Source organism: Hylobates moloch, unplaced genomic scaffold (assembly GCF_009828535.3).
Source record: "Hylobates moloch isolate HMO894 unplaced genomic scaffold, HMol_V3 SCAFFOLD_22, whole genome shotgun sequence".
NCBI lineage: Eukaryota > Metazoa > Chordata > Mammalia > Primates > Hylobatidae > Hylobates > Hylobates moloch.
In genome coordinates this window covers 43,141,455-43,168,549 of record NW_026652297.1, presented here as the reverse complement: position 1 = coordinate 43,168,549, position 27,095 = coordinate 43,141,455, and the positions used below count along the sequence as shown (strand labels likewise).

Here is a 27,095-nt window from a genome sequence, read left to right as displayed (position 1 = left end):
TAAGATCTCTGGGGACAATCTACTAGATTCTCCTCAAGGGAGAAACCCAGGTGCCGGGTCAAGGCAACAGTTTATCAACAAAGCAAGGAAGACACAGGAGGAAGAAAAAGAAGAATGGAGGTAGAAAGGCTCATAGAAAAAAAAAAAAGACTAATTTAATCCCTCTTTCCTGGAGATAGAATTAAGCTAGACTTGGTGGCCCGCTTTGGCCATCTGTGTTTTAAAATGGCATATCATAAATAAAAAGTATGCTTTTACTGATAGCTTTAACTTGTGGTACTACTTAAAGCATACGTTTAAAAATATTTAATGATTAATAGTAATGAGAACTTTTTTTTCTGAGACATAGCCTCGCTGTGTCGCCCAGGCTGGAGTGCAGTGGCGCGATCTCGGCTCACTGCAAGCTCTGCCTCCTGGGTTCACGCCATTCTCCTGCCTCAGCCTCCTGAGTAGCTGGGACTACATGCGCCCGCCACCACGCCCGGCTAATTTTTTGTATTTTAGTAGAGACGGGGTTTCACCGTCTTAGCCAGGATGGTCTCGATTTCCTGACCTCGTGATCCGCCTGCTTCGGCCTCCCAAAGGCGTGAGCCACCGCGCCCGGCCAATACTGATAATTCTCAGTAACATCCTTAGTAGTATTAACCGGGTTACGTTAAAAAAAAAAAAAAAAAAAAAAAAACTAGTTCATAATTAGTACCCTTTTAAATAACTGATCTGTAGGAATCTTTTCATTTCCTTAAGTGACATTTAAAGATACAGATATCTAATTTCTTGTAATAGTACCAAAGACATCTAGCACTATAACGTCTACAGAGTATGACGTCTATCGGTAAAATGGCTTTATTCTCAGAACAGAGTATCGGTTTCCTCATTTGCTTGCTGCCTGTGTTTCCTTTTTACGTTCACGTCTCTGTGCTGTAACCTTCCAAATCCTTATCACCAGGCCCCAGGAAATATCACCTGGTCGGCACACTCCTGCAGGGCTAGATCACTGTGCACACACTTAACCTTCCATTGTTTTCCATACGTTTCCTAGGATGCGGGGGGCTAGAGGATGACGGAGAGTTGCCTCCTGGTTCCTCCTCTCGTTCTTATCTGGGCCGTCTAGAACAAATGTCCCTCACGTCCCTCGATGCGAAAGTCTGGCCGCGAGCAGCCGCGGCCCCCGGCACGTGACGGTCACGGAGCCGTCGCGGTCTCCCGCGGCTGGGGGGCACCCGGGGATGCGGCGGGCGCTGACGTCGTCCTCCCGGTTACCCACAAGCCTCCGGGCCGCAGCAGAGCAGGAAGAGGCGCGCAGGGCCGGCGCCTGCCGGGGAGGTCGGGGCGCTCCCTCAGCGAGCCGGCGCAGCCGGCCGGGCCTCCTACTGCTTGCAACCAGGGGAGGGGGACCATCCGACAACTCAGCTGGGGCTGAGAGGGAGGCCGACGCCAAGGCGGTCTTGCATCGCCCCCGGCTTTCCAGATGCAGACCATCCTGGAACGGGAGCCCTTTCCTGACAGCTGTAGGACGGGTGACGGCCCAGGGGTCGCCTGGACTGCCCCGCCCTCGCGCGGTCACCCACCGGGGACCGTGCGAGGGTCCCTTCTAACCCTTAGGAGCTAGAGAGCCGAGTCACCCTGAGGAGCGCCATATGGCGCTGGTTGCGCGCTGTTCTTTAATCAGCCTCACTGAACGTGCCGAGCCCAGTTTTACCTCCCGGGCCCCACCTTTCCACGCCTCCTCCGGCTTCCCGGGGTGTTTTGTGTGTCACTCTCCCACGTACAGTCCCTCCCCGTCCCTCAGCCCTCTCGCCCGGTCTCCCTAGTCGTCCAGACGCTAGCGGCCGCGGGCGTTCCTGGTTCGCGCTCCCGCCCCCTCCGCCCCGCTGACTCGCCGCTTCCTCCGGAGCCCCAGCGTCCCGAATCCGGGACTGCATTTCCCGGCAAGCGCCGCGGCCCGCGGCCAATGAGGGGCTGAGGATTTGGCGGCGGCGGCGCCCCGAGAGTCGGGGTGGGGGGGCTTTGTGCGCGGCGGCGGCGGGAGAGGCGGCGGCGGCGGCGGCCAGCACGGAGGCGGAGGCCGAGGGGGCTGTGCACAGGTCGCCGCGGAGAGGCGTGCGAATTCCGAGCCGAGCCCCGAGGACCGTGCTACCCAGGCCCGGCTGCCAGCCGTAGGCTCCTCTCTGGCAGCAGCGGCGGCGCGGCGACCCCCGTCCCTCGGCCTCCCCTTCCCATCCCACCTCCCGAGCCTTCCTCTTCCCGCAGCACGCCCGGCCCGGCCCGGCCGTGGCCCTCCTCGGTGCCGGCCGCCATGGCAGAGGCGTCCGGCGCGGGGAAAATCTAGCTAGGGGATTTCATGCGGCCTAGCTCGGTTCCGCCTCCTCCCCGCGCGGCCCCAGCGGCTGCCCGCACCGCAGCCCCACTCCGGGCCTCCGTGTCTCTCCTGTGATCGCACTGACACGGCCGGGGGGTTAGAATGGAACAAACTGAAGGTAAAGTGCGTGTGCGTGTGTGTATGTGTGTGTGTGTGTGCGCGCGCGCGTGTGTGTAGTGCTAGGAAGGGCTGAGGAGGGAACGACGGGGAGGGGGCGACCTAGGGATGGAGCGCCAGACCCCAGGAGGAATGGAAGGGGAAGCGGGCGGCCTGAAAGGGCTCGAGGGGAGTCCTGACGGAGGAGCAGATGGCAAGGTGGGGGGTGTGGAGGGAATTGGGGGGTGGGGCAGGGGAGGTGGGAGTGGGATCGGAGTCGGAGTGGCGCTGAGCTGGGAACTGGGAGAAGTGGGATGGGGGCGGGGATAAGGATGGATCGGGGAGGGGCAGGGAAAGGGGAGAAGAGTTGCATGGAGATTAGAGACCTGGGTGGACTGATAAATAGGGAGGTTTGGGGTTGGAGTGTGGGAACCTGAAGAGTCTGGGGGAAGGGGATAAATTTGCTGGAGAAATGGGGCATTTTATGGGAATGAAGGGAGAAATGAGGAATAGAAGTGAAGGAAAAGGTGGATTAGGAAAAGGGATGAGGCAGGCTGCAATAGGAGAATGGGAAATAGACGCAGGAAACTGGAAGACAGGATTGGGCTAGGGCAGGAAATTAACTGAATGGTGACAGGGATGAGAACGATCGACTTAGCGTCAGAATGGGAGGAAAAGAAGGGGATGGAGGTCGTTAAAGTGTTAGGCAGGGAGGCCTTTTGTTCCTATATATGTGTGTATTCTGTGCCTTTCTTTCAAGGCTAGAGAATAGAGAAGCTAGTGGTTATGGGATTGTGATTGTTGTGAAATGGGGAGGTGTGGGTTTTACTGTTTTGAGGGAGGAGGCGATGTGTTTGTGTTATGGAAAGGAGGCAGGGAGAGACATGGCCATAATTTGATGGTTTTGGGGAGGGAGTGAAGATTATTCCGATTTAAAGGGGGCAGGGGCAGCCATGTTTGCTGCCAGGCACTGCAGTGTAAATAAATTCCTTTTCCTCTCCGACATCAGTATGAATCTGGAAGGGGCCAGTTCAGACTGTTAGCCCCCTTTCTTTCTATTCACGAACTCTTTTCCCCTTACATCTTGGGTCATTTTAAATTATTCATAACCGCCAAAGGAGGTAGTGATGTTTTCCATCTTGTGTGTTTTTGCTGCTTTTCTCCCTCTCTTTACCCTCTTCCTTCTGGTTGCAAACAAGGTATGCTAATGAGCTGCAGTGTAAATTTAACCCTTTTAATCAATTTAAAACTAGATTTTCACTAGCTGAAGGAATCATTACTACGCTTACATATCAAACATGATCATGAAGTCTTTTACGTATGGAAAATTCGTTTGTTTCAGAAGCCTCAGAAGCAGTCAACATGTTTTCTGCAATTCTTTAAGTAAACAAGGAAATTGCATCGGTTATTTTACTTGGGCCTGTGCTCTTGGCAAAGCGCTGTGTCCGGGTGAAAGGGGTAGGAAGCTCTGCTTGTGGTAGATTATCGGCTTGCTGTATTTTGAATGTTGAAAAATTAGAAATGTATGTATTTTTAAATAGTATTTCTGATAGCTCTTGCTTATAGTTGATGAGCATGTTAAGAGTGATGAGTGTGTTAAGAATAGTATTTTCTTTTTTAAATAAACTCTCTTTCCCCCATCTCTTCTCTTTGCCTTCATGTAGCTAGCTCAATACAATCTCCAGATGCCAGTTCAGCACAGTGCAATGATCTATGAAGTAGGCATGCAGTTCTTAGAGTCTCTTTGAGATGCCAGGGGTTTTTTTGTTGTTGTTTTGTTTGTTCGTTCGTTTTTTGATTGGAACTTCAGGTAACTCTCAGGAAACTACAGTAACTAATATATTCAACTGTAACTACTTGTACAATTTGAAATAATTACTATTCTAAGGTTTAAATCCTGACAAATTTATAGTACATACATTGGTGTTAAGTACAGCCTATTTTATTTCATATTGAAGAGGATTAAATGTGTGTGTGTGACCTTTTGTTTTTATTATAGCAGTTGGAGTAATCCAAACTTTAACCTATCACATTGATATTGAAACTGTTCTCTAATACCAAGAAGGCCTGTTAACATTGTAATATGGTGGACTTAAACCAGTCGAACTACATTTAACCTACCTAAATGGCAACATCCTCTCAGTTGTTATATAGAAGCTTAGGATATATTCTTGGTTTGTTAGAAAAATGAAATTGAATGTTGTTAAAGTGGTACTTTGAGAGGGTGCTTTTAGTGTAAAAGCCAGATTTACAGCTTGGAGTATTTTAATTTGATAATATTCAGCCTGAATTTGTTTGAAATTCTGTGAGAAACAGTTGCATTAAAAAAAAAATTCAGCATGCTTTTTCTGGAATTTATTTTTATGGCAATTTCAGTTTTATATCTCCTACTTGATTGACATGTTATTTGTAATTAGCTGGTAAATTGTGTGCATGAGCTATCAGTGCTGTAAATTTTTAGGAAAATAAGCAATCATTAAATAGAAAAATTTGTGTTGAAAGCTTTCATTGCTTAAAAAAAAAAAGAAAAAGTTTATTTTTATGTATGCAGCATCCTTTAAAGATCAGGGTTCCTGCCCAGCTGTCATAAGTATCCTGGTTCCTTGCACAGGTATTCATATACAAAGAAGTCTACTCTTGTTAAATAACACTTAAAACCAATTAATATGTCCATCAGCCCACCTGTTACCTGTGTTGGCTTTTTTTTTTTTTCCTAACCCTTAAATTAACAAATGCCCTCTCTTACACTGATCAGGCTGAATGAGTTTTGGATAAAGGAAACTGTCTTTGAAATTGATGATTGTTGAGTGAACTGTCGAATCTGATTATAATGACAGCAGTTTCTGGAATTTACAATAATATTCATAATCCACTAATAGCTGCTCACAGTTGTCCTCACACTGTGCTATGCCGAGTGTCTCACATGCATGATTTCCTTTTATCCTCCTAACAGTTTTATGAAGTTAGTACTTTTTTTTTTTTTTGAGAGATGGAGTCTCACTCTTGTTGTCTAGGCTGGAGTGCAATGGTGCGATCTCAGTTCACTACAACCTCCACCTCCCAGGTTCAAGTGATTCTCCTGCCTTAGCCTCCCGAGTAGCTGGGATTACAGGCACATGCCACCATGCCCGACTAATTTTTGTGTTTTTTTGTTTTTGTTTTTGTTTTTGTTTTGAGATGGAGTCTCGCTCTGTCGCCCAGGCTGGAGTGCAGTGGCATGATCTTGGCTCACTGCAAGCTCCGCCTCCCAGGTTCACACCATTCTCCTGCCTCAGCCTCCGGAGTAGCTGGGACTACAGGTGCCCGCCACCACGCCCTGCTAATTTTTTGTATTTTTTAGTAGAGACGGGGTTTCACGGTGTTAGCCAGGATGGTCTCGATCTCCTGACCTCGTGATCCACCCGCCTCGGCCTCCTAAAGTCCTGGGATTACAGGCGTGAGCCACCGTGCCCGGCCAATTTTTGTATTTTTTTTCAGTAGAGACAGGGTTTCACCATGTTGGCCAGGCTGGTCTCAAACTCCTGACCTCGTGATCTGCCCACCTCGGCCTCCCAAAGTGCTGGAATTACAGGCATGAGCCAACACGCCTGGTCAAGATGGAGTTTGTTTGTTTGTTTGTTTTGACACGGAGTTTCGCTCTTGTTGCCCAGGTTGGAGTGTCTCAAAAAAAAAAAAAAAAAAAAAGTTATTCACATATTCACATATCATAGAAGGCTAAGAAGTTAAAAAAATAAAGTTAGCATTCCTCTCCACTGATAATCACTTGAAGTTTCTTGTATGTCCTTCTGGAAGACTTCTATGCATGTATGTGTATATTTCTCTTAAAATATTTACAAATGGATCATACTATCTGCATTTTGTTTTTTTGTTTTTTTGTCTGTTTTTTGAGATAGTTTTGCTGTCGTTGCCCAGGCTGGAGTGCAGTGGCGCGATCGTGGCTCACTGCAACCTCCACCTCCCGGTTCAAGCGGTTCTCCTGCCTCAGTCTCCTGAGTAGCTGGGATTACAGGCATGCACCACCATGCCGGCTAATTTTTGTATTTTTAGTAGAGACGAGGTTTCTCAAAGTGCTGGGATTACAAGCGTGAGCCACCTCACCTGGCCACTTTTTCGTTTTAACAGCCTATCTGGGACATCTTTTTAAATTAGTACCTATGGATCCACGGCTGGGCGCAGTGGCTCACGCCTGTAATCCCAGCACTTTGGGAGGGAGGCTGAGGCAGGCAGATTGCTTGAGGTCAGGAGTTTGAGACCAGCCTGGCCAACAGGAGGAAACACCCATCTCTACTAAAAACACAAAAATTAGCCAGGTGTGGTGGCCGCGACTGTAATCCCAGCTACTCGTAAGGCTGAGATGGGAGAATTGCCTGAGAGGGGGAAGCCGCAATAAACTGAGATTGCGCCACCGCACTCTAGCCTGAATGACAGAGTGAGATTCCGTCTCAGAAACAAAACAAGGCCAGGCATGGTGGCTCACGTCTGTAATTCCCGCACTTTGGGAGTCTGGGGCGGGCAGATCATTTGAGATCAGGAGTTTGAGACCAGCTGGCTAGCATGGTGAAACCCCCGTCTCTACAAAAAATACATAAATTAGCTGCGCATGGTGGTGCGTGCCTGTAATCCCGGCTACTCCGGCGGCTGAGACAGGCCAATCGCTTGAACCCAGGAGGCGGAGGTTGCACTGAGCTGAGATTGTACCACTGCGCTCCAGCCTGATAGACAAAGCGAGACTCCGTCTCAAAAACAAAACAAAACAAAAAACAAAAACAATAAAAATCAGTACATATGGATCCACAGCTTTTTTTTTAAAGAGTCTTGTAAGTATTCCATTGTTTAAAACATTGATTAACTTTAGTTTGTTAGCAGGTTTTGCTATTATAAGTAAATAATAGTTGGTCCTGCATTAAGTTCCTAATAGCCTGTTAAATGGAAGAGAGACAGTACAACTACTTTATTTTACAAGAGAGAAAACTGAGGCCTATGGAAGTGAAGTCCGGGGCTTTTGTGACAAACCCGTTATTTGGTTCTTTACAGCACAACCTATTACTTCCTTAAAGTATTGGAGCCGCCTGGCCGGGCGCAGTGGCTCACGCCTGTAACCCCAGCACTTTGCGAGGCCAAGGCGGGTGGATCACCTGAGGTCAGGAGTTCAAGACCAACCTGGCCAACATGGTGAAACCCCGTCTCTACTAAAAATACAAAAAATTAGCCGGGCCTGGTGGTGTGCGCCTGTAATCCCAGCTACTCTTGAAGCTGAAGCACGAGAATCGCTTGAACCCGGGAGGCAGAGGTTGCAGTGAGCTGAGGTCGCGCCATTGCTCTCCAGCCTGGGCAATAAAAGCAAAACTTCGTCTCAAAAAAAAAAAAAAAGAAAGAAAGAATTAAAGCTGCCTATGAAAGCTCAAGGTGAGGGGGCAAACTTAAGGTTAAGTATATTTAGTATAAAGAGTTAAAGGGGAGTAAGCTGCCGTGAGGCAAGAGATCTTGTATTTTTTCATATTTTATTCACCATGTTGTGAACATATATGCACAAAATATTTTTACATGCAAAAATGAATTGTGTCCAAGTTATCTTGAAGTGTGTGTTTTTGTATAAAGTGGATTTTAGTGGACTTTTTCTTGTTTGAATAAAATTATCAATAAAATAAGATAACGATGAAATGAAAAAAATTAGAGGTCCATCATGGTCTTAGAAAAGGACCTGGAAAAAAAAGAGAGACATTGGTAAAAATTTTAAAGTGAGCTAAAAATCCCTATTTGAAAACAAGTTAAAAATCTTAGCAGGGACTGTTGATTACTTTGTTTATTTAAATTTTTTTTTCTATCAAGAAGAAAATGGGTTACTTATTCATTGGGATCTTTTAAAACAAAAAGGCTTGTCTGTTGTAGACACTTAAGAAATTAAAATCGTTAAAGCTTTAAAAATGCTTAGAACTTGGCATCTGTCCATAAAATCTGTTTTTCAATGCAATTCTGTTTTTAGTTTTACTTTTTTTTAAAAAAGCAGTCTATTATTTTTTGAAAAAGCAACTAAGATGATTCATTTATTTGTTAATAAACATGTCCAGCATTTGAGTTTTTAAAGAATGGTGAACTTTATTTCTGCAGGCCAGTCTTTTTATAAATTATATTTATAAGTTAATAATAATACTTATATTTTTATTAACATTAATAAGGACAAATTTAAGAAATTGCTTATACTAACATTACCTAACCTTTTTTAAAAAAGCTTACAGTTTTATTTTCATTTTTACTGTTGCTCTTAGTAAATATGTAACAAAGACTTTAAACACTTCTGTAGTATGTTGTACCTGCACTGTGTAGCATGAAAAGAAGGTAAAGGTATATTTTAAATTTTGTGGACTTAGAGAATGTTCAGTTTTTACCACATGGATGTGTTGTTACTCCTAAAGTACAACTTTTTTGATAAGATTTTGAATTTGAAAAAGCTCTTTGAAAAAGTATTCTTAGCTTGTTTTTTTAGATGTGGATCTTTATCGTCATTAACTGATCTACAGTGATAACTCTTTCCCCCTTCTAATATTTTATTACTAGGTTCTTTTTTTCCATCTACATTTAGGGCTACTTAGAGAAAGTGACTAGGAAAATGAAAATTGTTAATATTCATACTGTTTCAGTTTTAGCCATGTGTAGCATGGAAAGAAAACATGAATAATACCTTACATTTATTTGGCATCGTCTGAGGTATTTGGTACAATTCCCACAGAATAACTTGGCTTTTTTAAAATGTGAAGTTAGAAAGCACAATAATTAGTATTTATTTATTTTTTTTTAATTTTTTTTTTCGAGACGGAGTCTCCCTCTGTTGCCCAGGTTGGAGTGCAGGGGCGCGATCTCGGCTCACTGCAAGCTCCGCCTCCCGGGTTCGCGCCATTCTCCTGCCTCAGCCTCCTGAGTAGCTGGGACTACAGGCGCCCCCCAGCACGCCCGGCTAATTTTTTGTATTTTTAGTAGAGATGGATTTTCACCGTGTTAGCCAGGATGGTCTCGATCTTCTGACCTTGTGATCCATCCACCTCGGCCTCACAAAGTCCTGGGATTACAGGCGTGAACCACTGCGCCTGGGCAAGAATTATTTAACTCAGTCTAAAGATGAGAAAATTAAGATTTCAGAGACCCCCTTCAGGCCAAATAGACTGTCATGTTACGGAGAATAAAATTTTCAGATTTCAGTATAATTAATCTTTTCTCTTTTTTGTGAGACAGGGTCTGGCTCTGTTGCCTCTGCTGGACTCAAACTCTTGGGCTCAAGCAGTCTTCATGTCTCAGCTTCTCTAGTAGCTGGGACTACAGGCAGGTGCCACTGCGCCTGGCTCTGTATGATTACTTAAAACAAATTAAGAGTGTGTGTGTCCTGATTTTTCTTCATAGCTTATATTACCCACATCCTAATAGATAATTAAATATTAAGTAACAAGTATTTTTCTACTATAGATGTGCTTTTTCTTATTTTGGTGTAAGTTATATATATATTTCCTAAGATATATAGGAGGTTTATTTTTATTTTTTCATTTTTAGAGACAGGGTCTTGCTATCTTGCCCAGGCTGGAGTGTAGTGGCATGATCCTAGCTCATTGCAGTCTTGAACTCCTTGGATCAAGCAGTTCTCCTGGCCTCAGCCTCTGGAGTAGCTATGACTACACACATGTGCCACCCTGCCCAACTAATTTTTTTTTTGAGACAGGGTCTTCCTCTACCACCTAGGCTGGAGTGCAGTGGCACAGTCATGGCTCACTGCAGCCTCAACTTCCCAGGATGAGGTGATCCTCCCACCTCAGCCTTCTGAGTAGCTGGGACTTACAGGCGTGTGCCACCACACCCAGCTAGTTTTGCTTTTTTTTTTTTTTTGTAGAGCCAGAGTTTTGCCAAGTTGCCCAGGCTGGTCTTGAGCTGCTAGGCTCAACCAATCCTCCCACCTCGTCCTCCCAAAGTGTTGGGATTATAGGCATGAGCCACTGTGCTGGTCCCCCTAGCTATTTTTAAAATTTTTTTTGTAGAGATGGAGTCTCACTTTGTTGCCTGGTTGGCCTTGAACACTTGGCCTCAAGTGATCCTTATAGGGAGGCATTTTAAATTTAAGAATGGGTAGCTTATTGGGATTTCATAGGTTAAAAAAATTAGTTTATCAAATTGATTTGAGATTAAGAAGATCATATGGAGATAAGCCTAGTGGCATTTGGGCCATAGCCAAGACAATATTGTGTCTATTGAATCTTATGTTATCTAATTTCTCTTAGCTGTGAAGGCTTAAGAAAGCTATATGTAAAAAACAAAAACTTTAAGAAATAGGCATTTTAAAGCCTTTTACGTTATGAAATGTGAAATATTTAAAAAGCATGTAAAACTTGAATGTACAGTATAAACAAATAATTAGGAAGTGAAAATATAAAAATTAGGTAGGCGTGGTGGCACACGCCTGTAATCCCAGCTACTCGGGAGGCTAAGGCAGGAGAATCACTTGAACGAGGGAGGCTGAGGTTGTAGAGAGCCGAGATTGCGCCACTGCACTCCAGCCTGAGCGACGAAGCAAGACTCTCCGTCTCAAAAAAAAAAAAAAGGAAGTGAACATCGGGTAACTATCACCCAGATAATAAGTCCTTGAAGAAAAGCTGAAGAGACAACCTCATTGGTTTAGATGGTATTGCTTTGGTTTGAACCACCGCGCCCGGCTGGTGGTTTTTTTTTGTTTGTTTTTGTTTTTATAGTAGTAAGAACCTGAGGCTGGGCGCAGTGGCTCATGCCTGTAATCCCAGCACTTTGGGTGGCCGAGGCGGGCGGATCACCTGAGGTGAGGAGTTGGAGACCAGCCTGGCTAACATGGCGAAACCCCGTCTCTACTAAAACTACAAAAATTAGCCGGGTGTGGTGGCAGGCGCCTATAATACCAGCTACTCAGGAGGCTGAGCCAGGAGAATCGCTTGAACCCGGGAGGCGGAGGTTGCAGTGAGCCGAGATTGCGTCACTTCACTCCAGCCTGGGCGAAGGAGCGAAACTGTGTCTCAAAAAAAAAAAAAAAAAAAGAACCTGAAGCATTCATAACCATGCGAGTTCAACGAATATAAAAACTGAATAACCAATTTTTAATTATTGCCAGAAGGGGTATCTCAACAATGTTTTTAAGGCAGCTTTCTAACATTTATTGTGTTTAGTGATTTGAAATCGGTACCTTACCAATGAATAACAAAAAATAATACTGAATCCTGTAAGAAAGTGCCATTTTATACGAAATGTTGTTTAGAGTTCATCCTTATTGCACTTTTTGGTAAGATTCAATGATTAGGTTTTAAATTAACATTCAAACTCTAAAATGACTTACTTAGAAAATGTCTATTTGTCTATATTGTTAATTTCTTAGCTTAACTAAGAAGTTTCCAATACTTTCGCAGGATTGGAACCATTCAAAAAGTATTAACCTGAGAAGTAATCAGTGATGACAATCTGTGTTTGACCCTTCATCCTTGGTACTTCTTGAGTTTTAACTTTTCTGTAATTTGGCCAAGAGAACCAAATTTCTTTTGAAGCTGGAGAAACTGCATTATGCTTTCCTGGCCTTCAAGAATATTTTCTTAGGTATTTGTAAAGGTTAAGTGCTGATTTTTGAGGATTAGGATAGCAGAAAAATTTGAATGCTTTTTTCCTGCCGAGTACCTGCTGAATACGGTCTATTTGCCTACAACTCTGCAATGTGAACTTTGAGAAAGGCATTTTTATAAATTAAAGCCTTTATTTGGTTATTATAATTTTGCCACTCTGGTCTCCTTTTGTATGATCTCTGCAAGATTCAAATGCATCAGAATATAGTATTTCATATTAGATTGTGGTGAGAAACTTCTTGCTTTATTGTATCCTTGAATTCTTTTCTGTAGTGCAATAGCATGTTATTCTTTTTACTCCCACTGAAGGTTAAATATATTTCTTGCTAATTTTTCCCCTGCATGGGTGATAGCGATTTTAAATCTTGAACACGTATGTTTGGTTTTCCTAGATGTGGAAGTAAACATAATTTGATATTTTTAAAAAGATGAATCAGGTAATTTGGCTTTGTGTATGCAGTAGAGTTAATATGCTTTTATTCACCTCATGGTTTCTGTGTCATTATCACCTGTTGGTTTTTATTTTTTAATGGAAAACTTGAACTTCTCCAAAGTGACTAGTTTTAAAATAACATTTATGTAAGGATTGTTTATACAAAGAAATTGAAAACCAGAAGGTATAAAGAAAATTAAAATTATCTAAAATTCTACTAGCTAGAAGTAACTACTATTAATATTTTGTTCTATATCCTTCCAATACTTTTTCGTATGTATTTTTTTTACATAGTTGGAATTGTGCATCCATATTATTTTGTAACATGTTTTATTATTTAATATATTATGAAATAAATGTTTGTGATTTAAAAAATCAATACAGAATTTCAATGTACAGGTGTGCTATTATCTGTTTACCATTCTGTGTTGAAGGTCTTTTAGGCAGCTTGCAATTTTGGGATATTGTAAGTTGATGGACATCCTTATACATTAAAAAAAATTATATGGCTGATTATTTCATTACAATAAATTCCTAGAAGTAGAATTACTTAAAAGATATAAACATTTTGAAAGCTTTTGATACATATTTCCAAACTGTTCTCTTGAAAGATTTTTTAAAATAATAGTTTTATTGAGATACAATACACATACCATAAAATTCATCCATTTAAAGTATACGGGCCGGACGCGGTGGCTCACGCTTGTAATCCCAGCACTTTGGGAGGCCGAGGAGGGCGGATCACAAGGTCAGGAGATCGAGACCACGGTGAAACCCCGTCTCTACTAAAAATACAAAAAAAATCAGCCGGGCGTGGTGGCGGGCGCCTGTAGTCCCAGCTACTCGGAGAGGCTGAGGCGGGAGAATGGCGTGAACCCGGGAGGCGGAGCTTGCAGTGAGCGGAGATTGCGCCACTGCACTCCAGCCTGGGCGACAGAGCGAGACTCCGTCTCAAAAAAAAAAAAATATATACGATGCAGTGGCTTTTAGTATGTTGACAGGGTTGTATAACCATCACCACAATCAATTTTAGAACATTTCCAGAAAGGTTTGAACCATTTAAACCCAGCAATATTATAAAGTTTTGTTTTAAAAATAGCATTTATTCGTAACATTTAAAGTGTAGTACAGTATTCAGGAACACAACAGCTTGTGTGATATATACTTTATATGCATTTGAGTGAGATTTTAGAAAGTCCTTCATGAGAAGATGATGCTTCTACATCCCATTTTAAGAAAACCTGACATATTAAGTTTAAGCTGATTAAACAAAATATGAGGTATTATAAAATTATTCTCCTGAGCCTGGGCAACAGAGCGAGACTCCGTCTCAAAAAAAAAAAAAAATTCTCCTGGACAGTCAGAATGTCTTTATTGAGAGAGTATTGTGTATGGTTTAAAATGTTTTTTTAAAAGTTCAAATTTGACTTAGAAACACTTTATTTTAGGAAACATCTGTGGAAAGTATGTTTTACCTATACAGTTAACTGTAGCAAACTTATCACCTTATAGAAAATATGGGTTTCTTTTTATTAAGAGAGGTTTGCTTTGTTCTAATTGACCTTCACCGCTGAAAGTTGTTCTTTTGTTATGTTTGCTTAAGCCATTTAACAAAACGTTTTTTAAAAACTGGGTGGGCTGGCTGGGCGTGGTGGCTCACACCTGTAATCCCAGCACTTTGGGAGGCCTAGGTGGGTGGATCACTTGAGGTCAGGAGTTTGAGACCAGCCTGGTCAACATGGTGAAACCCTGTCTCTACTAAAAATATAAAAATTAGCCAGCGTTGTGGCGCACGCCTGTAGTCCCAGCTACTCAGGAGGCTGAGGCAGGAGAGTTGCTTGAACCCAGAAGGCAGAGGTTGCAGTGAGCTGAGATTGTGCCACTGCACTCCAGCCTGGGCGACAGAGCGAGACTCTGTCTCAAAAAAAAAAAAAAAAAAAAAACAAAACCGGGAGGGCAGTGAAGTATAGGGCAAGAGTCAAGGAGATCTGAGTTCCTATCCCCACTTCACTTTACCACTGAAGATCAGTGTTCTTATCTCTAAAAGTGCAAATGAAAATTATTCTTGGAGTTACAGGGATTCAAATTAGAAGTACTAGAGTGTGTGTAGAACTGTACCAGACACATAGTTGATAATGAATAACTTTTTTAATAGAAGAAAAATAGTGTACACAAAATGAAGTAGTCTTTAGTCACATGTTTAATGGAAAAAGAACTGAACTCAATTGGCTAAACTCACTTTCATAGAAGTTAAAAGTTGAACATCAACTAATACCTGAAGAGAATCTTTGCCTAGGTTATATGAGTTTTTCTTAATTGGTAAGAGAATTCGTGCTGGTTCAAGTTTGAACATGAAGTTAACTTTCCAGTCCAATTTTACTTCCACTGTTTTATTACAACTCATGATGGCTAAAGCTTCACCAAAGCTTGCTGCTCTGATTAAACAAATAGGTGATGTGAAATTTGGATATATAGTATGAAATTCTGAATTTTCTAACTTTTATTGCTTATTTTGAAAACTACACGTTGAATACTAAAATACTACATGTTGAACCTAAAATACTAAAGCGATAAACAAAAAAAACAAAACCCAAACTGGTCTTTATAGAAAAGATAAACTTAGTAAATTATTATTTAGATATAATAAATTGCTTAGTGCTTTAAAAACTACATATCATCTTTGGCATACATTCTCTTTTGCCTTTTTTGGGGGAATGGAGGATACAAGCTAAAAGAAAGTAAATTTGAATGCTTGCAAAATTTTAAGAACCAATCTCAAACCATTTTACCATAATTTAAAAGTTTGTCCAGGAAATAGGTAGGAAAATATGTGGATGAATTTGTTAGTTTACTAGATTTCATAGTGAATGGAACAAGATGACTGATGAAAGTTGTTTGTAGTAATTTTCATTGTGAGCAACTACCCTTGCTGTAAAGGATTGGAAAATAATGTAATTTCCTTCAAGTGGTAATACCACGTCTGTTGTTGCCAGGTGTGGTCAACAACAAAGCGAAGACAGTTGAGGTTAAACTAGATAGATAAGGGAAACGGTGTTTTACTAGTAAGTTTTGTATCGGTAAAAGGTAGTTCAATAGTAATGTGGTTTAGTCAGGAGAAAAATACGAACTACAAAGCAACCTAAAATGTTGTATAACTTAATGGAATCATAGTCAAGTGAAAACTGTATGATTGAATTTAGTGACAGGATTTATGGTTAAATGAAATACTTTTTTGTTGTTGTTGTTTTCTATTTTGTATTTTGTTAACTAAGTTCTACTTCACGCAGGTTACTTCCTAATTCAGGATATTTTAATGTCTTTAATCATCATCCTTCTCTAAACATCTTTCTCTAAATTTTTAGTGGAAAATTTAAAGTGAACACATTTCAGAAAATATTTGAGGTGACAACACTAAAGTTAAACAGATTATGGAGTAGCACAGTTATTCTTTACAGATAATTTGCTGCCTGGCACAGTGGCTCACACCTGTAATCCCAACACTTTGGGAGGCCGAGGCGAGTGGATCACCTGTGGTCAGGAGTTCGAGACCGGCCTGACTAACATGGTGTAACCCCCTTTAGCTGGGTGTGATGGCTCATGCCTGTAATCCCAGCTACTTGGGAAGCTGAGGCAGGAGAATCACTTGAACCCTGGAGGCGGAGGTTGCAGTGAGCCGAGATCGTGCCACTGCACTCCAGCCTGGGCAACAAGAGCAAAACTCTGTCTCAAAAAAAAAAAAAAAAAAAAAGATATTTTGCTCTATTAGTAGTTTAAACTCAGAAAAGTTAAAAAAAAGTTAAAAGAAAACATACAACTTCTCTAACACACCATGATTCCTTACTAGGATTTTGTAAAGAGAATTATGGTGGCCATGCTGATTTTACTCCCTAAAATCCTATTTATGTAGCTAAGTGTATTGGTTGTGAATTTCATATAATTGTTTGATATTACAAATAATGGTCATCTTAAATAATGTTAAGGTGGTAGATAAGATTTAAAGTTGGTTTTTTATTAATTTTTTTTTGAGACAGAGTCTCACTCTGTCACCCAGGCTGGAGTACAGTGGCATAATCTCGGCTCACAGCAACCTCCACCTCCTGGGTTCAAGTGATTCTCCCTCCTCAGCCTCCCTAGCAGCTGGGACCACAGGCATGCACCACCACACCCAACCAATTTTTGTATTTTTAGTAGAGACAAGGTTTCACCATGTTGGCCAGGCTGGTCTTGAACTCCTGACCTCAAGTGATCTGCCTGCCTTGGCCTCCCAAAGTGCTGGGATTACAGGTATGAGCCACCACACCTGGCCAAAAGTTAGTATTTTAACCACATATATATATATATATTCTTTTCAGAATGAAAACTCAAGCCCTACACTTATGTATTGATAGTAGGAGGAATCACAGCTCATTTTCCCATTTTTCATGGTCATTTTATATATGTGGATCACCTGATCCAACCTTTCTTATGATGTTAAATGAAAACCCAAAGATACTGTCTGTCCTCAGAATTTATGCAGCTAAGTTAGAGGTAGAAGCAGCCCTAAAATTCAAGTCTCATGACTCTAAGACCAATGTTAGAGTACATCCTTCTACTTTGTGGACATTTTGCTTGTCCCTAGGTATATGAGTTTGTCTTACTCTGGCATAGATATCTATTTGCTGAACTTCCTCTTATGTGACTTCTTTCTAGCATCACAGTAATATTAACAGATTTCTTTAAAAATTTGTAATTCTTATTTTTATAAGCTTTTAAAGGATGTTTTTGTTAAGGTAAAATTTGAAAAATAATGTAGATCAGCACTGTCTAATAGAATTTTCTGTGATGACAGAAATATTCTGTATCTGCACTGACCAATATGGTAACCTTAGCCACATGTTGATGTTGAATGCTTGAAATATGGCCAGTGTAACTGAGGAACTAAATTTTTAATGTAATTTAATTTCAACTTGTTTAGATTTAAATAGCTACATGTGGTTAGCCCAGAATTAGCTATTCTTAGTGAAGGGAAAGAAGTAGATATAGGCTGGGCACGGTGGCTCACACCTGTAATCCCAGCACTTTGGGAGGCTGATGCGGGCGGATCATGAGGTCAAGAGATCAAGACCATCCTGGCCAACATGATGAAACCCCGTCTCTACCAAAAATACAAAAATTAGCCAGGTGTGGTGGCAGGCGCCTGTAGTCCTAGCTACTCGCAAGGCCGAGGCAGAGAATTGCTTGAATCCAGGAGGCAGAGGTTGCAGTGAGCTGAGATCGTACCATTGCACTCCAGCCTGGCGACAGAGAGAGACTCCGTCTCAAAAAAAAAAAAAAAAAAAAAAAGAATTAAGTAGATGTGAACATAATTGTACATTCTTTGCCTTGTGATTACTATATTTGTGTGTTTTTGTGGGCTAGATGTTTAAAATCTCATTTTTCCAGTGTGTTTGCTATGTTAGGTGGTAAATAAATTCTTCATGGGAAAGAAAGATAACTATAACTTATCAATAATAGTTGTTTGAAAGCTGGAATATTTTAAGTCTTTTAATCAGTGCAATTACTAGCAGACTATAGATTGCTGACCAACAAAATGATTTAAATACAGAATGCATTGCCTTCATTTCAGCATTTTTTTTTTTTTTTTGAGACAGAGTCTCACACTATCACCCAGACTGAAGTGCAGAGGTGCGATCTTGGCCCACTGCAACCTTCGCCTCCCAGGTTCAAATGATTCTCATGCCTCAGCCTCCCAAGAGTTCCATTTCAGTATATTTTGGACCAGTTATGTTTACATAACACTTAAGATTTAAACTTTATACTACATGGAATACTTGAGTAAACCATAATTTAAATCTTTTTACTATAGCCATAACTCAGAAGCCTCTGAAACAGAGTGAACTTCAAAGGAAATAAAAGATATTACCTGATGATCATCTTTTTCCTTGTCTTTTTCCAGCCTCTCTATATGACTGATTCCTGGTTTTGGTTTCATTAGTTTTTTTAATAAGAATCTAAGCCGGGTGCGGTGGCTCACGCCTGTAATCCCAGCACTTGAGGTCAGGAGTTCGAGACCAGCCTGGCCAACATGGGGAAACCCCGTCTCTACTAAAAATACAAAAATTAGCCAGGCATGATGGCGGGCACCTGTAATTGCAGCTACTCTGGGGGCTGAGGCAAGAGAATCGCTTGAACCTGGGAGGCAGAGGTTGCAGTGAGCTGAGATCGTGCCAGTGTAATCCAGCTTGGGTGACAGAGCGAGACTCCGTCTCCAAAGAAAAGAATCCAGCCCCCTGTCCCTGTATTGTATTACCCTGTTTTATAGTAGCATATCACTATCTGAAATTTCCTTGTTTATTTTAGCTCCATGAGACTAGAATCTTATTTCTCCAAGAAACTAGATCTTGGATTTCCCAAGATCTAGAACAGGGTCTGGTACATAGTTGGTGTTCTGTAGTGAACCACATCACAGACAAAAACAAAAATAGGACTCTACAAGGGGAAAGATATATAACATGGCACTTGGAGTCTGGGAATAGGCAAGGTGAGACTCAGCTTTTGCTTATCTTGGAAGTGTTGGTGTGGGTGATTCAAGCTGGTTAGTTTAATTTTGTATAGAAATGTTTCTCTGGGAACTCAATTAAAAACAAAACTTTTGTCCAGACATACGATATATACTAAATAAATTCTATCCGCCTTGTAGAGCTGGAAAAGGGAAACAAACATGAGAAAATATTTCCGTGGTCAGTTTTTGACTAGTCAATCTCATTTATTTGGGAAAACAGAGGTTATGGGATTTACTCAAATGCCTGTTCTTGAGTAGTGTTTTAAAATGTGATTGAAAGTCTATTTATTTAGGAAACTTGCACATTATTTATCTTTACAAAATAAATTTCCACCTAGTGGTTATTCTTTAGAAAAAATGTTGGATTAATATAATTCTTTGTGATGGCTATGAGGGGCTTTTCTTAAAACTGTGACTATTATATGTTTAAATTAACAAGACTTTAAAAAATGATTCTTACTATAGTGCTGTCTTTATTACTACAAGTTTTGTTTCTCCCTATATATTTTTATGAAAATCAGCCACAAAATTCAGTGTGGCCCAGAGATTTTGGTTGTCAGAAATTGAAAATCTTAAACAGATGTTTTAGTAGTAAAAGGACCCATAGCATTTTATTATGTCATGCATAGTAGTGGCTTGACTGCCATTTTGTTATCTGTATCAGGTCTACCCCTAGAATGAGAGTAAACTCCAGAGCATAGAAAGCTGCGGCAGCTGTGCCAACGAAATGGGAGAAATCCTTTCCATTTCTTCTGCTTATGTGAGAGATGACAGTAACACCCTACCAGCAGTTAAAATCTAATGGCTTTTCCTGGTTGTCCAGGGACAAATTGTAGGTCACATCATCATGCCTGTATCTATAGATAGAACTATTTATGTTGCAATGGGGCAAGACTTCTTTTGTTGTTGTTGTTTGAGACGGAGTCTTACTCTGTCACCCAGGCTGGAGTGCAGTGGCACGATCTTGGCTTACTGCAACCTCTATCTCCCAGGTTCAAGCAATCCTTCCACCTCAGCCTCCTGAGTAGCTGGGACTACAGACGCGCACCACCATGCCTGGCTAATTTTTTTTTTTGTATTTTTAGTAGACACGGGGTTTCACCAGTTTGGCCAGGCTGACCTCGAACTCCTTACCTCAAGTGATCCGCCCACCTTGGCCTCGCAAAGTGCTGGGATTACAGGCATGAGCCACCGCACCTAGCCTAAGACTTCTTTTTTAAGTGATATTTCTATTTTGGGTACCCCAAATCTTAGGTTAATGAATCTAAGGAGTCCCCTCCTTCTGTTTATAGGGATGCTCCTGAAACTGAAGACAACCAAGTGAGTGGAAAGGCTTTCAGAAAAACCCTTGTTGCTGCTGTAACAAATTACAACAAACTTAATGGCTTAAAACCACACAGATTTATTCTTTTACATTTCTTGATGTCTGACATGGGACTAAAATCAAGGTGTTGGCGGCAGAGCTGCGTTCCTTCTGGAGGCTCTAGGAGAGAAACTGTTACCTTGATTTATCTAGCTGTTTCCTTCCTTTTTTTTTTTTTCTTGAGATGGAGTCTCACTCTGTTACCCAGGCTAGAGTGCAGGTGCAATCTCAGCTCATGGCAACCTCTGCCTCCCAGGTTCAAGTGATTCTCCTGCCTCAGCCTCCAGAGTAGCTGGGACTACAGGCACGCGCCACCATGCCCAGCTAATTTTTGTATTTTTAGTAGACAGAGTCTCACCATGTTGGCCAGGCTGCTCTCAAAGTCCTGACCTCAAGTGAGCCCCCGCCTCTGCCTCCCAAAGTGCTAGGATTACAGGCATAAGCCACCATGTCCGGCCCTCTTCCTCCATTTTCAAAGTCAGCAGTCTTCAAATCTCTCTCTGACTCTGATCCTTCCCACCAAAAGGATGATAAGGATCCTTGTGATTATGTTGGGTCCACCTCAGTAGTATAGGATAATCTCTCCATTGCAGCATTGTGTTTGCTGCCATTCCTATGTTCATTTAGCAGCTTTCTTCCTTCACATACTAGGGGATGGGGATACAGCAGTGAGCAAGATGTAGAAGTACGCAGTACCTTCGTTAACATGGAAGTAGTTTTGTTTTGTTTTTCTTTCCATGACTGAAGGCACTGCTACACTTCACTTTGGAAACTAAAGATAAATCTGAACTTCAGTTATCAGCGCACATTTGGCAATTCTCTGAGCACTGAAGTTACTCAAAGACACCTAAATATCTCGTGACATTCCAAAATAAATTGATTTTATGTTGAGCACAGGTTTTGTATTAGTCTATAAATGATACAAAAAAGGAAGTCTTTTTAGAGTTTCAGATTCTCATCATGTGTTATGTTCTACAGTGATGATGTTGTGACAGTTTCTCTTATTCTGTTCATAGTGAATGTAGGTTTTGTATACTGATACAAAAGACAAAGCTTCATGTCATAATATCCCCACTGTTTAGGAAAATATGAATCACAATATGTTGTCAATTGTTTATATATGCTTGTAGAATTATTATTAGATTCATGGTAGAGCATATCATATTTAATGTGGTTATGTAAATGTTTAAAGTTTCTTGGAAAAAAATTCTTGTCAAGTTGTGATTCTTTTGGATGATGTATTTACACTGTATTTTCAGCACTTAATAACATATCTAATTTTAATTTTCTAATGAAAAGATTACTTGCTAAAATTAAAAAATTACATACTAAACTTTTTAAAAAGTTTAAAAATAATTGGGGCAAAATTTTTTTGTGTTTTCCTCTGAGTGATGTTACATTTATGAGGCCTTTCTTAGGAAGGAAAAAGCAAATCTGTACACTCAGTTCAAAATCCATGCCATTAAAAAACAGCCTGTGATATTTCAATAATACTACTTAATGGTATTAGCACATATTAAACTATTTAAATTGTTAATCCAATCTTGTGACCCCCCTCCCCCCACCCCACCCCCGCCTTACTGTAATACTCTATTCTGTTTTGGATTGATTTGTTTATTGATAATGTGCCAGGCACTATAGTTGGCTCTGGGAATTCAAGGATGAACTAGTTTCATGTCCTCTAACTTTCAGTCTGTCCATATTCTCTGGCATATAAGTTGTTTTTATTTCCTGGAATTTTATAGTGTGCTTTCATTAAATACTTATAATTTGGTTTTGCAACATATGAAGAAAAGCCCTTCTAAAAATCTAGATCATTTGAAACCTGTGATATTAAGAAGCCAAGAAGGTTCTCAATGGAAGTCTTTAGGTACTGGTTTATAGTAGGTCTTTGGAAAGGAGCTCCTTTCTCTTCCACTACAGGTTAGAACTTGTTTTCTAAGCCAAAAATGCCTGAGGTCCCCTGCATCCTCTCTCCCCGTCGTCACACCCCCAGCTTCTTAACCCTAGATATTTTCCTTTGTCATCCAGGACACTTGTCCCTTTCTGTCTTTTTGGGTTTTTTTTTGAGACGGAGTCTCGCTCTGTCGCCCAGGTTGGAGTTCAGTGGCGCAATCTCGGTTCGCTGCAAGCTCCGCCTCCCAGGTTCACGCCATTCTTCTGCCTCAGCCTCCTGAGTTGCTGGGACTACAGGCACCTGCCACCACGCCTGGCTAATTTTTTGTATTTTTAGTAGAGACGGGGTTTCACCGCGTTAGCCAGGATGGTCTCGATCTCCTGACCTCGTGATCCACCCCCCTCGGCTTCCCAAAGTGCTGGGATTACAGGTGTAAGCCACCGCGCCCGGCCCCTTTCTGTCTTTTGCTTTTATTGTTCAAGTATCAAACATAATTTATTTCTGGCCAGGAGCAGTGTCTATAAGCCTAGCACTTTGGGAGGCCAAGGCAGGCAGCTTGCTTGAGGCCAGGAGTTGGAGACTAGTCTGGCCAACACGGTGAAACCCTGTCTGTGCTAAAAATGCCAAAATTAGGCTGGGCGTGGTGGCTCACACGTGTAATCCCAGCACTTTGGGAGGCCAAGGCGGGTGGATCACTTGAAGTCAGGAGTTTGAGACCAGCCTGGCCAACATGATGAAACCCCGTCTCTACTAATAATACAAAAATTAGCCGGGCTTGGTGGCACGTGCCTGTAATCCCAGCTACTCGGGAGGCTAAGGCAGGAGAATCACTTAAACTTCGGAGGCGGAGGTTGTAGTGAGCCAAGATCCTGCCGCTGCACTGCAGCCTGGGTGACAGAGTGAGACTCTGTCTCAAAAGAAAAATTATTTCTCCTTCATTTATTGAAAAGAGTGGTCCTTCTTATGCTTTTGCTTAGTTATTTAATGACTAAATGTCATATAACAAGTCCTGTTCTGGAATGGTAACTTCTGTTGATACATCTTGAGTTTATTATATATAGATGGAGCTAGACTACTTTGTTTTGGATGCATGTGGTTAGTAATTATACAAAAATGACATAATTTGCTTCACGTCTTGGAGGAAAGTGAGTAAAATTACATGAAAATATAAAGGGAATGTATTTTTCCCAAATTGTTTATTTTTTAAGCAAGCAGATTTTCCAGTTTAACCCAGAAATTAGTCAGCAGCTTAGAATTCTTTCTAAAAGGCTACCACGGAAAGTACCTTTAAGTCAAGATATACAGATAAGGTTTACTAATATAGAACATTTGTTTTACATACTAAAATGCTGTAAGCCCTTTTTGTCATTTGGAGAATTGATATTTTATTAGTATAACTGCCGAAAAGTAGTGCAGGAAAATGTTTTCCCCTAAATCATAGCCTTAAACTTTGAAAGAGTCAGCCTCAACCAGAATGGTAGTAAACCTTTTTAAATGATTCAGAGTTTGACCAGCAGTCTTTTCAAACCTCATAATTTTGACATCCTCAAGTTTTCATTAAAAAAAGCTATAGGAGAACTAAAAATATGTTAAGTGCTTATAAAATTAATATGTAATAGCCTTTGAATCTGAGAAGTCCAAGTATATGCATTACCATGGGAATTTAAGAAATTGTTTGGACTGGCACAGTGGCTCATGGCTGTAATCCCAGCCAAAGTGGGAGGATTGCTTGAGTCCAGGAGTTCAAGACCAGCCTGGGCAACATGGCAAAACTCTGTCTCTACAACAAATTTTAAAAATTAGCCAGGCATGGTAGTGCACGCCTATAGTCCCAGCTACTTGGGAGGCTGAGGTGGGAGAATCACCTGAGCCCAGGAAGTTGAGGCTGCCATGAGCTGTGATTGTGCCACTGTACTCCAGCCTCAGTGACATACTGAGACCCTGTCTCAAAAAAAAAAAAAAATTGTTTGAGAGGAAATGCCAACATTTTAGTGAGAAATAATTTGCATTTGTACTATTGTGGTTCAGACTTTTTGGATAACTGTAACTGCCAACTGTATAACACTTGGATGCCACTAAAAGCACTGTATTTTGTTTGTGGATGAAATAGTGAGATCTATTTTATAGATGGTGTTTGTTCCCTCAAAGGATAAAATAATCTAAAGACAAATAGAACAATCACTTGCATTCGTAATTTCATTTTTACTTCCTTGACAAAACATTTTCAGGCAGGATCCGTTTTGTTTGAAAGTTAACATTGAGTTGTATAGTCACTGTACCAAATTTGGTATTGCTTTTGTCTGTAGTGAGGGCTAGATTAGATCCTATCGATTCTAGCTGCTTTTAGTGAATAAAAGACAAATATTTTTGTTCATTTCCTTTTTGGTACCATAGGGGCGTGGTCAAGTTCTTAGAACCAGGTGGTTGGTTTTTACTTTTTGTTTCCCCCAGAAGTCCACACCCCCATCTCTGCTTTTTCTTGTGTACGTGTGGGGTGAGGGTGAATTTAAAAATGTAATTAGAAAGGACTCATGGCTTGCAAAGGAAGAATATTGATTTTTAGTGTAATTTGTGCCCTGTCCTAAGGGTAGAAATTGACTTTTGCTTTTGTTCATACTTCATAGCAGTTTCGTTTTGCTGATTTTTAAAGGTATGTGTTTGGGTCCTTTAAAAATATGTATGTACTACTTCAAAAAGGGATGAGGGGCTTGCAGTTTCACAATAAATAGCATTAAAAACATACCTCCATTATTTTTAAACAATACACATTTGTTACTATATTACTAAAAATTTTTTAATTATGAAAACCTAAATGGGCAATACCAGAATTTATAACTTATATACTTAGATTAAAATATTAGTAGAACACAGAACCAGAAAGAATGGAGTCTTTTTTAAAAACTGACATTAGAGGATTTTAGCATCTTTCTATAGTTATGCATTTTTTCTTTATAGAGTTTCTGGTTTCACCCTACCAAACCCATGTACTGAAAATAATGGAGCATATTAAAAAAAATTAACTGTTCCTTTCCCCCCATTTTCTTCGTGGTGTCAATTTGGGGAAGAATTGTAAAACGAGAATCTCCCTTGATGCTGTCACCTGGAGATCTTTATATTCTGTGATCAAATGTGAGTCACATTCAGAAGATGTTTTTAGGGGGGCTTTGCATGTATGTACATATTAAATTGATTTCAAAGACAGGATCCAAATACAGGATCACTAAAACATTAAGTGATCATTCAGTTAGAAATTAGTATATGAATATATTTGATAGCTTTCTCTTCATACTTCACAGAATCTATGCTTAAGCTTGTCTTTATGTCCTGCATTTAAAACAAAATGACCCTCTAGTTTTTTAACTTTGTGTATCTTAAAAAAAATTTTTTTAAATAATGTTTTTGCTGCATAAATTGCCAAACATGCCAGGTTTTCAAGAACCAGCATAGCTGGTTCATTACTATAGGCTGTCTGCATGTACTCCATTCCTGTTACTATGGAAACACATTGAGTGTGGATTTATCATAAACCTTGAGAAATATTCCTTGCGACAGTTCATATAAAGAAACATCTGGATCCCTTGTTTATCTTGGGGTGAAGGAAGACCACCACCTCTTCCTCTGTGTTGTGAAAATCATATTATATTCCACTGTTTTTTTCTAGCTGTAAAAATTCTAATGTACATCTATCAAGTATACTTTGTTTTATAGTATGGTTGATTATGTTTACTAGAACAGCTTTGGAAAATAGACTGATTTTCATGCTGATTCAGTTAACTACAACTATGACGATTATATTTTGAGAGCTTCTACGTTCTGAATTTCAGATCTACATTAATAAGGTTTTAAATATATATATTCATAAGAGTTTCTTTTTTTAATATATCTGGGTCTTTGGTTGGGTTAACACTCCCTCTGGAAGTTTATTTGACTTCATTCCAGTCTCTTGGAACTTTAAACCTTCATGAAAGTTAAGTCTAGAACTAAAGAGAATCTCAGTGGCATCTAAGTGAGCTAGTTGTTAGTCTCATTTTACCAAGGATATTACCTGAGGAGATTGTAACTGCTTTTTTATTCTGTTACTACCTCCATGCAAAGACCCACAGCAGCTCTGTGAAGCATTTCATTTATATAAAATAACTTCTTTAAGTTTATGCAGTTTAGTTTAAAAGATTCATTGAAGCCCCTCCTCTGAGCCTTTGAGTTAGGTTCCAAGAGCATATATGGGAATAACATTACTTCCTGCTCTTAAGAAAACTCACATAAACAGATTGTTTTATGATTAATTCTGAGAGGCACGCATAGAATATCTTAGAACACAGAAGAAAGTTACTTAGACTAACTTAGAGCTTAAGTGACTACTTCTTGGAAGTGACATTCTGAGCTCAAAAGATGGTTAAGAGTCAAGCAAAAAAAATAAAAAAGGAAAAGGGTATATTATGGATAGGATGTAACATTAGTAAAGGCACAGAGGAGTGAAATCATGGTGTGCACAGAAATTTCCAGTGATTTTATGTTACTAGAGTACAAAAATGACTTGAGGTTGAAGAGGTAGGTTAACGACCTTGCTTGGAGGGCCTTATATGATCTGTCAGTCTAAGTGCTTGGCCTTTTTCTGGGCAATGGGAAACCATTGAAGGATTTTAATCAGGAAAGTGTTGTGGTTAGATTTACAAATTAACCTAGGAATGTGTATGTAGAGTAGCTGGGTCTGAAAACAGAAATAGACAATTTAGATGACATCTTAAAACCACTTCTAATTCCAAAAGGCTTAAATAATGATATCAATGTAAGG

At 40.5% G+C, this 27,095-nt stretch overlaps 1 protein-coding gene across 7 annotated transcripts in view; it reads left to right on the top strand.

The window, feature by feature from the left end:
* Positions 1–1,381: 1,381 nt before the first annotated feature.
* Positions 1,382–27,095, top strand: part of NSD3 (nuclear receptor binding SET domain protein 3) — a 114,076-nt gene continuing 88,362 nt past the window's right edge. For 4 of the 7 annotated variants that reach the window (XM_032144031.2, XM_032144029.2, XM_032144030.2 and 1 more), the window contains exon 1: positions 1,383–2,477. The gene's annotated coding sequence lies outside the window, so the exon portion shown is untranslated. Of the gene's footprint in view, positions 2,478–2,556; positions 2,675–27,095 lie in introns of those variants that run through there. The other 3 variants (XM_058433573.1, XM_032144032.2, XM_058433574.1) reach the window with 3 other exon arrangements.